This window comes from Rhincodon typus, chromosome 6, assembly GCF_021869965.1.
Source record: "Rhincodon typus isolate 14 chromosome 6, sRhiTyp1.1, whole genome shotgun sequence".
NCBI classification, from domain to species: domain Eukaryota; kingdom Metazoa; phylum Chordata; class Chondrichthyes; order Orectolobiformes; family Rhincodontidae; genus Rhincodon; species Rhincodon typus.
In genome coordinates, this window is record NC_063337.1 from 102598892 (window position 1) to 102609324 (window position 10433).

The window sequence follows — 10433 nt, forward strand, 5'->3', positions numbered from 1 at the left end:
AGAGGGAGTGAATGTTTAAGGATATTGTGCCAATGAAGTGGGCTGTTTTGTCCAGAATGATGTCAAGCTTCTTGGGTGTTGTTGGAGCTGCACTAATCCAGGAATGTGAAGGGTATTCCATTACACTCCTCATTTGTGCCTTCGACAAGATTTGGGGAGTTGAAAGGTGAGTTACTCACTGCAAGATTTGTAGCCCCTAACCTGCTCTTGTAGCCGTTTTATTTATATGACTAATCTAGTTCAGTTTCTGGTCAATGGTAAGCCCCAGGATGTTGACGGTGTGGATTGAGTGATAGTAATGCCATTGAAAATCAATGGACAATGGTTTGATTGTTTCTCTGTCTCTCTCTCTATGTCTTTTTGCGTTTCTCTCTGTCTGTCTGCCTATCTCTGTCTCTCTGTCTCTCTCTCTTTCTATTTGGAGATGGTCATTGCCTATCACTTATGTGGTGTGATCGTTAATTGTACAATAGTAAATAATGAACATAATTAGCCATGTCTGAAAGGCAGGTATACTTTACTGTGAATAAATTGCATATTTTTAGATAGGGCACTAGGCTAATCATAAACAATGTCAGCCCATAGACACCTATCTTTAACTGGTTACTGGTCTAAAGTATATCTCTTAGGAGTCTTAGCTGACCTGGTAAACTTTGAACTGTTTAAAGGAAAATCAAAGTAGAGCTGAAATCTTAATGTTAAAAGGGTGTGGTTGAATTTAAAAATGTTGAATTATTTCTGCTCCTGTTTGCCCATGTTTTATCTTGAATGGGACTTTGGTTATACTTGATTTACAAAAACAAACTCCCCAAACTGCTGATAAAAACCACTGAAAGAAATCTAGTTGCATCCATATCTTTATGACCAACTTTAAATCCTTTAATTTAAGGTGGAGGATAATGAATAAAAGAGAACTTAACACCATTGACAATCTCAAGGCAGCTCAACTTGCTTCATACACAATTATGCATATAATATAACAATGGGTAGACATATAATGTTGGAATCCTTGATGATTTTTCATTATTTTTATTATGTTCTTTTTTTTCAGCTTTGAATTGCAAGCTTTGAATTGCAATCTGGAACTGCCTTATGGATTTTGTGGCAGCTTATAGAAAAAAGTAAAGAACAAAGCAAACTTTCTTCATTTGTGAGGCCAGGCCATTAGACTACTTGCAGCCTTATCCTTGATTATAACGGTTCTAACAGATACCGCAAGCCCACAGGAAGAGCATTGAGTTTAAGCTGATAGCAGAAGTTGGCTATTAATGAAGGCACTACCTGAGAATGGGTTCTAGCAAGTTTGGAAGAGACGCTATGCTCAAGCAGTTAGTAGTTGTTCAATGGTAATTGAAGTATCCGAAAGATTCTGTTAGTCTATCAGGGTGGAACCAGAATTAAAGTTTTTTCTTTAAATGATATTTTCTGAGATTTGGTTCTGGGCTGCTGCTGAGACAGCACGAAGATTTGAAAGCTCCTTGTCTAATCTGGTACACCAGCTTCTGGAAGGCCAAAGAGTAGAAAGCTGAGTTCGAAGTAATGCTGCTTTTTGCATGGGTGAATGGAGAAGGTGACCCTGAACAATGTTTCAAAAGCCAACTGAGGAGTTTACATTTATGCCTGTAAAACAATGCATTATGAGACCATTTAAGTAACCTGGCCAGTTTTTTGTAATTTTATCTATCCCATAACCGTGTGTGTTTGTCTGTCTTTCTGACTTTTGTGTGAATTGGAACATTTCAGTTAAATCACAGACATTAATCAGCACACTGAATTGTTTAATTTTCTATCTGATAAAGTTATTGTGTATCTAATAAACACTTAAGTCTTTTAAACTACAAAACCGGTGTCTAGAAACTAATTATTCACAAAGTCTGGTATTGGTTATTCAAAAGTCCGGTCAGGAACCATTGAAGTGACTATAAGGGGATCTTTGGTTTAATATGACTGTGTTATGAATACTGAGGTGGAAAGGCTGATTTGGTTCAGCTGTCTGTCTCTGTGTTGTTGTTTTGAGTACAGAAATAGGCCATTTAGACCAATATTTGACTCAATTAAAGTATCATTCTGTTCTTTGATCCTCATATGTTAATCTAGCTTCCCTTTTGATACATTAATGTTATTCGTAATTTCTTGAGTAGTGTGTCCTACATTTTAACCAATGTCTGAACTTTCCCCTGAATTTTCAATTGGAGTTATTTGTGATTATCTCATTTTGTTCCCGCTATTTCTGAAACATTGTCATGATTGTAATGCAGAAATACGTAACCCTTGATTTGTCCATTGAATGTTTGTAGAATTGTGAGTGTGCCTAATTTTACATGGAACACTGGGAAGAAGTTCCCTGCTCTTCACAGTGCCATGGGACATTTTACATGCAGTAAACACTCAGTACTGCACTGCAGCCTAGACATTATCAACTGGATATCTGCAGAAGTCAGAATGTCACCGGAACCAATAAAAACTGGCAGTGAGTCCTAATTTCAAGATTCCCAGCCTTATTCCTGGTATGGTAATTTTTGAGAGTATGCAGTGAGGGTGCAGGTAGTAAGCATGTACCTTTCATTCCTGGCCAACTCCATCGTGGGGGTAAGTTTTTCTAGGCCCTCTGCTATTGTCGTACAGCCATGTCAGTTTCTTTCAGCCATCATTTACAGCCCATCATAGGAGTCCGGAACCACAGTTGACAAGTCAGAGTCTGAATTTGGGAACCTATTCAAAGGTAAGTTTCAAAATGTCTTAACCACGTCCTCCAATCTCTTCCTTTGTGGCCCTTTATACACTGCATATCAACTTTATCTCCAGGCATTTCCCATGAATCCTCGTACTCTGTTTGCCAACTGCATGCCAACTCGTATTCATCAGTCATTCACTTTGGTCCTTTAAACATTGACACCAAACAAGTAACAAATTATATCCTCTAGCAACTTCACACAGCCCCTCATCCTTTCCATCTCAACCCAATGGCAATTTATACTGCTTCAATGTCCATTCATGAGTGTCTACCAGCACATAACCAATGAGGACAGGGCCATCTAGTTTTTCCTCCTGTCCTCATTATGTGTGCTTGGCCAAGAGCCCAGACCCAGTACAAGCCAGGCCTCTGCAGGGATCCTGTTTTGACAAGTGAAGTAAATTGTTGACTTTGCTTGATTGACAACTTTAGGTAGTTAATTGATCATGAGAAGTTGTCCATTCTCTTTCACCAAAGTCTCAATGTTTATTTGGACACGATGAAGAGATGTGAAGTGTTTGAAACTCTGTAACTGATACTTCTATCTGGCTTTCAAAAGGTTGTAGAAATAGCAATTTTGTTTCTCAAAAAATATCCCTGACCATATACTTCATTTCTCAGCGGTTCTATGCTTGTCATTCTTATGTGCATGGCGATTAATTGGTATTTGGGTATGGAAGGCTATGAGGAGTCATGGGAGAGAGGAAGTGGTGAGCCAAGGAGAGGGATAGAGGGCCTAATTGCATCCAACTCAGCTCCCCTTCACCTCCATGGTCACTTAGGACCTGCTTCCGTGTCAGTCGCCCCTATTCCATCCGCTAACCAACTTCCTAGAAGGAAAATCCCACAATTTAGTCATCTTTAAATGGAGACGGGATCTGCCAAGTTGGGAAATTTATGACTTGAGCTGCCTGTCTTGTTGGTAAAAATCCAACCCAGCCACTAATATGAAGCTTGAAGCTTCAATTGTCAGGTGATGACACTACCATGAAGGGAAGATTAATATCTTATGTAGCTCTATTACTGCAAAACTAAATAGAGCCTCTGTATGGTGTAGCTCAGCCATTGCATATTTGATGTCACTATAATATTCAGGCTAGTTTTAGATTTAAATTGTGAAAGGTGAAAGCTTGAAAAATAAATAGCTGATGCAGTGAGCCTAGATTTTCCTGAATTTAATGATACCTCAAAGGTACATTAAAAAAAGATTTTAATACACAGAACTCTGCATGTTTAACAGTATAGTGACTAAATATGCATCAGTACAATTAATTCTGATGGAATAGGGCCTGAGGTGAACAGAGCAATTTCAGCTTCTGAAATAATAATGATCTGTTTCCTTTGGAAATGTGCAATTAGGTAAGATATTCTGTAAAAATTCCTATAAGTGGGATTTAAATCTTAAGAACTAAAAGGAATTGCTGCAGTGTAAGGCCAGGTACCCTGTGGAGAAAAATTAGAACATAAATTGGGCGGCACAGTGGCTCTGTAGTTAGCACTGCTGCCTCAGAGCACCAGGCCCTCGGGCAACTGTCTGTGTGCATTTTGCACATTCTCCCCGTATCTGCGTGGGTTTCCTTCGGGTGCTCCGGTTTCCTCCCACAGTCCAAAGATGTGCAGGTCGTTGAATGGCTGTGCTAAATTGCCCGTAATGTCCTGGGATGTGCAGGCTAGGCGAAGTAGCCATGGGAAATGCAGGGTTATGGGGAAGGCATGGGTCTGGGAGGGACGGTCTTCGCATGGCCAATGTAGACTCGATGGGCCGAATGGCCTGCTTCTACACTTTTGGTATTCTATATTTCTAAATCTTCTATTTTTACTGTCCTTGAGGAGGGAATAAAAACCTTAGCCTTCTAATAAAAGATAAGGAAAAACTGAAGATGCTGGAAATCAGAAATAAAAAGAGAAATTGCTGGAGAAACTCTGCAAGTCTGGCAGCATCTGCGGAAAGAGAAAGACAAAGTTAAAGTTTTGAGTCCGGGATGACTCTTCAGATCTGGTGAGTTCTGGTCCAGTTCTGGTAGAGCTTCCTGAAGAAATCTATGTCCTTGCTTGGACAAAGGAGGAGATCCATCAGGGCATGAGCGCTACAATTTCCCTCTGGTCTGTAGACCTGACCTACTCTTTGGAAAGATGCAAACTGGGCCCTGACCCTAAGACATTAAGGTGGGGAGGGGATGAGGACACTTGGTGCCTGGCATCTCCTCCAGCTGCTAGGTCTGAGATCAGCAGGGAGATACAAGAAAGCATTGTGAGGGATAAGGAGAAACTAAACTTTTTCAATCCCAGAACATTTTTTGATTTGGATAGTGCCTCCTTATCACCACAGCTGCTTAAGGTAATAAGGGGAGGATCTGGTCCTCTCCAGACTTTGGGGAGTGAAAGGATGATAGTAAAAATCTCCCAGGACATGAGGACAGCAAGATCAGATCCTTTCTCCACCACAATTAGCAGTGAAAGATGGACACCACTTGTGATGTCCTGTAAGGAATTTAAGAAAAAACTCTAGATGCATGTGGACTTCATGTGTGGTAGAACAGTGAAGATTCTCAACCAGGGTGCAACTATTATTGTAATGGATGTTACGTTTGTAAATCTGAATATTGCAATTTTCAGTTGGTGGCTATCCATTGCAAGATTGGAATGTGTAGACCATGGCTTGCAAGCTCATCATTTGAGCATTGTAGAAGCAGCAGAGATGTTGACAGTATGATTTTAGAAATGGAATATTTATTGTGAAAATATATTAAATTCACATAGACCAAGGTGGTTGGGGGGGGGAAGGGGGGGAGCAGGGGAAGGGGAGAAGTGATATTATTGTCTGTCATTTAGAGATTGGCAAATCTGAGTGTACTTTTTTTTTGTGTGCTTATACATAATCATTAGTCCGAATACAGATGTAAGCAAATCCCAGTAGTATGTCGACAAATTGTATGTAAGTTTGCACTACCTGTGAATGTCTTTAAAGCTACCATCTCACTTTCATCCCATTGGGTCTTTTATACTCTCACCATCTCATTAACAGAACATCTCTCCTTCATTACCAAACAGAAAACGCAATTACAGATTTTTGGACCTTGTTATCAGTGCATAGCCTTGGCTTATTAAATATGAATGATCCATCAGGTATGTTGATTCTGTCTCATTCCTCATTCCTCTATGATGCATTATGTCTGTGGGTTTTAAAATTAAAATAATAACATTTCTAATGTGCTTCATGGATGATTATCATGAAGCTTTCGCAAGTTATTATTTGTCTGCTGCAAATTAGTTTGCTTGCTGTTATAAATTCTTATTAAATTTCTACCAAATAAATTCTTCCTGGAGTTACTTTTTGTCTATTTTAGAGCTGCTGAAGAAGGTTGGATTTAATTAGTGACAACAAGGTGCAGGGCTGGATGAACACAGCAGGCCAAGCAGCATCATAGGAGCAGAAAGGCTGACGTTTCAGGCCTAGACCCTTCATCAGAAAAGGGGGAGGGGAAGGGGGTTCTGAAATAAATAGCGAGAGAGGGGGAGGCGGATAGAAGATGGATAGAGGAGAGGATAGGTGGAGAGGAAACAAACAGGTCGAAGAGGCGGGGATGGAGCCAGTAAAGGTGAGTGTAGGTGGGGAGTTAGGGAGGGGATAGGTCAGTCCAGGGAGGACGGACAGGTCAAGAGGTTAGGATGAGGTTAGTAGGTAGGAGATGGGGGTGTGGCTTGAGGTGGGAGGAGGGGATAGGTGGGAGGAAGAACAGGTTAGGGAGGCGGGGTCGAGCTGGGCTGGTTTTGGGATGCGGTAGGGGGAGGGGAGATTTTGAAGCTTGTGAAATCCACATTGATACCATTGGGCCAGCTCATCCCCGCCTCCTTAACCTGTTCTTCCTCCCACCTATCCCCTCCTCCCACCTCAAGCTGCACCCCCATCTCCTACCAACTAACCTCATCCCGCCCCCTTGACCTGTCCGTCCTCCCTGGACTGACCTATCCCCTCCCTAACTCCCCACCTACACTCACCTTTACTGGCTCCATCCCCGCCTCTTCGACCTGTTTGTTTCCTCTCCACCTATCCTCTCCTCTATCCATCTCTTATCCGCCTCCCCCTCTCTCCCTATTTATTTCAGAACCCCCTTCCCTTCCCCCTTTTCTGATGAAGGGTCTAGGCCTGAAACATCAGCCTTTCTGCTCCTATGATGCTGCTTAGCCTGCTGTGTTCATCCAGCCCTGCACCTTGTTGTCTCGGATTCTCCAGCATCTACAGTTCCTACTATTTCTGAATTTAATTAGTATATTTTTGAATGTAATTTTAGGTTAGGGTGGCAAGGGATAAGTAAGTGACATTGCGGTACAAGTCATGAATGATGTGTTTGGATGACAAACCAGACTTTGGTGGCTAAATGGCTCACTGATTACTTCTGAAAAAAATAACAAATTCTGTAGGGTTAAAACAAAGTAGGGTTTATTAATGCGATCAACACAGAGGAATGGTTTGAAATACACCTTTGGCTTGATTTATTATTGTCACATGTAGCTAAATACAGGGAAAAGTTTTGTTTTGCATGTAGTACAGCAGATCATAACATACAAAGACACAAAGATCATAGGGTGATTGAACAGATTGAGGAATACAAATTTACGGCTGCAAAGAAGGTCACAAAAAGTAAGATCAACATGAGATTTGAAATTTGCAAGGTCCATTCAGAAGTTAAGTAACAGTTGGGAAGAAGCTGTTCTTGAACCTGTTCGTATGTATGTTTAAGCTTTTTGTATCTTCTGCTTGACAGAAGAGTTTGGAAGAGACTATAACTGCAGTGGGAGGGGTCTCTGGTGCCCAAGTGAAAAAAAGCATATTAGTTACATAGTTCAGCCTGACACACAGGTTAGGTCAATAAGAAAAGACAACTGAAGCGGTCCAATGAAGCAGGCTGTACCTGATTAGTTATCTGAAACATAATTTTTACAATTTGGAGCAGTGTATAATTAGCAAGCAATCTGATATTATCTGTTTTCCTATATTGGCAACAGTTAAACAGAATCGTGGAATTGGTGTGGTGCGGAAGGAGGCCATTATACCCATTGTATCTGTACCAACTCTGTTGCCTAGTGCCAGTCTCTTGCCTTTTCTCCATATCCCTGCCCACCATTTCTATCCAAATAACCATCCAATGTCCTCTTGCATGCCTCAATTGAACCTGCCTCCACCACACATCCAGGTGGTGCATTCTGTACCTTAACTACTCACTGTGTGAACAAGTTTTTTTCTCGCATCACTTTAAATCCAAACCCTCTTGTTCTTTTTTTTTCTTTTACGAGTGGGAATAGCTTCTCCCTATTCAGCACACTCATGATTTTTAAAGCCTCTATTGAATCTCCTCTCAGCCACGTTCCCTCCAAGGAAAAGTCCCAATTTCTTCAGCCTATCCATGTAACTGAAGTATAATCACAGATTACATATTGTGTATTAAACATGTTGCTAGAGAGCCAGAAAATTCTAAAGTGGCTGCATCTTCCAACACACATCCAAAACTAATTCTTTTTAATGTTAAAACATCCTACTGACCATTATAAATCTTAAACTGTGACAATATTTGCTTAACAGAGCAGTGAAAAAAATAGGTTGTTTCTTGTGTTGGTAGGAACCATCAATCAGGAATTCTTTACTTCATGTGATATTAAGTGAAGGGATTGCAGAATGTTAACTGACATTATAAAATTTGCATGTGAATTGTTTATCTCAGCAATGAGCATGGGAAAATTGGATAATTAGTTTTATTCAGTGAAAACCTTGCAGGGCAGAGAACAGAGCTAACTTAATTTATTTGCAGAGAAGCAGCTCTTTAATGTGCTGAAATAAGCATCACACAAGAGGCGAGCAAGACTTTTGACACCGAAACCATCAGACAATGAATTCGTCATCAATACAAATAAACAGATTCATTTAGGGTTGAATGTTATTACAGTCCTTGCTTACAACCTCAAACTAATTGGCCTTTTTAATATTGGTATGGTGTCAGAATAAATAAAGCAATTTGTGAAAACGACGAGAGATGTCTGCCATTGATAAAGGTGAAGCAAGAGTCACAGAACAGATTAACTGGTACTTGATTCAGGCAGTTTGACTGGTATTTAATTTGCCTGCTTGTGTGATGTGCATACACAATAATTTGGTTGCACAATGCCTAAGTAGCTCTCTAACACTCATAGTAGGCATTTACACATCAGACATGGGGCTGGATTTTACTGTCTCCCCACTGCTGTATTTGAAGGTGTGGGGGCACAGAAAGTCCCTCACATTCCCATCCACAAATCTCCCCCAACTTGTCTCCCATGTTACAGTTGACCACGAAGGCATTACTGTACAGAACTGAAAATGCTTTATTGAACTGAATTGAATTGAATCATTTATTGTTGCATGTATTCAATGTAAAAATACAGTGAAAAATGTGTACCTTCACCATACATACATGGCGCCATTCACATTGACTTAGAATAAGATAAGAAAAAAAAGATAATTTAAGCGAGTCCAACTTTTCTTTCCACTGCCGCGGTCCCACTCTGGGCTTTCTAGTTCTCGTGACTTTGTATGTGTATATTTTTTCATGAATAAAGTATATTTTTGACATTTAAAACAAAAGAGGTTCTCCCAGAAGTTAAATAGGGTGTCCATTCAGTTATTGGATCCTACCAGTGCCTTAAATGCATGTAAATGTAGTCTTGTACAAGTAAGAGATGCCTTTGCTTTGTTTGTTGGATAGAGTCAAACTCCAATGTTTGCTTGTTTCCTTGTATACTACTATACAGAACCAAACTGCATTTGTGGCAATATATATATAAAGATATTTTTATGATTAAAATATATTTTAAAATAAAAAAGGCACACCCAGCCTAAAGCCTATTTATGTCCCTTACATGGCTATAAGAATTCGACTGAGGAAGGGTCACTGGACCCGAAACGTTAATTCTATTTTCTCCTCCACAGATGCTGCCAGACCTGCTGAGCTTTTCCAGCAACTTTATTTTTGTTCCTGGTTTACAGCATCAGCAGTTCTTTTGGTTTTTATAAGACTTCATTCCTTCTCCACACTAATTTATATGTGCCATGGGAAGACAGAGGCAAGGTGGGTTTGGTGTATTGAGATTCATGAAAATCATAATGATGGAACGGAGCGTGAGACTTTGGCAACAGTCCAGAAAGAGCGAGTGAAGAGAGACATCTTAAAATGTTGCACTAGAGAAGTATATGTGATAGCCGATCACATATTGATGTAACACTCCTTTATTTACAGTACATCAGGAGTAGAAGAGTCAGTCTTAGAGATAAGAATCAAACAGCCTCAGGGACAATGTACCTGTTGACACCCATAGACCAAGATTCTCCAGATATTATAGCAATGTGCAGGCAGCAGTACTGACATAAAGCACATGGGGAAAGCAGTGTAGCTGAGAAGACAGATCTGCAGACCAATCTTCAAAATAATGCGACCTTTTCCATTCAACTGATTGCACCAACCTGGCCTTGCCTTAATTTTTTTTTTCTGGAAGACAATATTTCCAAGACTGCAGCCTGATGCCAGTATTATACTGAACTACCAGTCTGGATTACGTGCTTGAGGAGTTATTGGAAAAGGAGTCAATGAACTTGCAGAGATAACAAGGTGTAGAGCTGGATGAACACAGCAGGCCAAGCAGCATCATAGGAGCAGGAAGGCTGACGTTT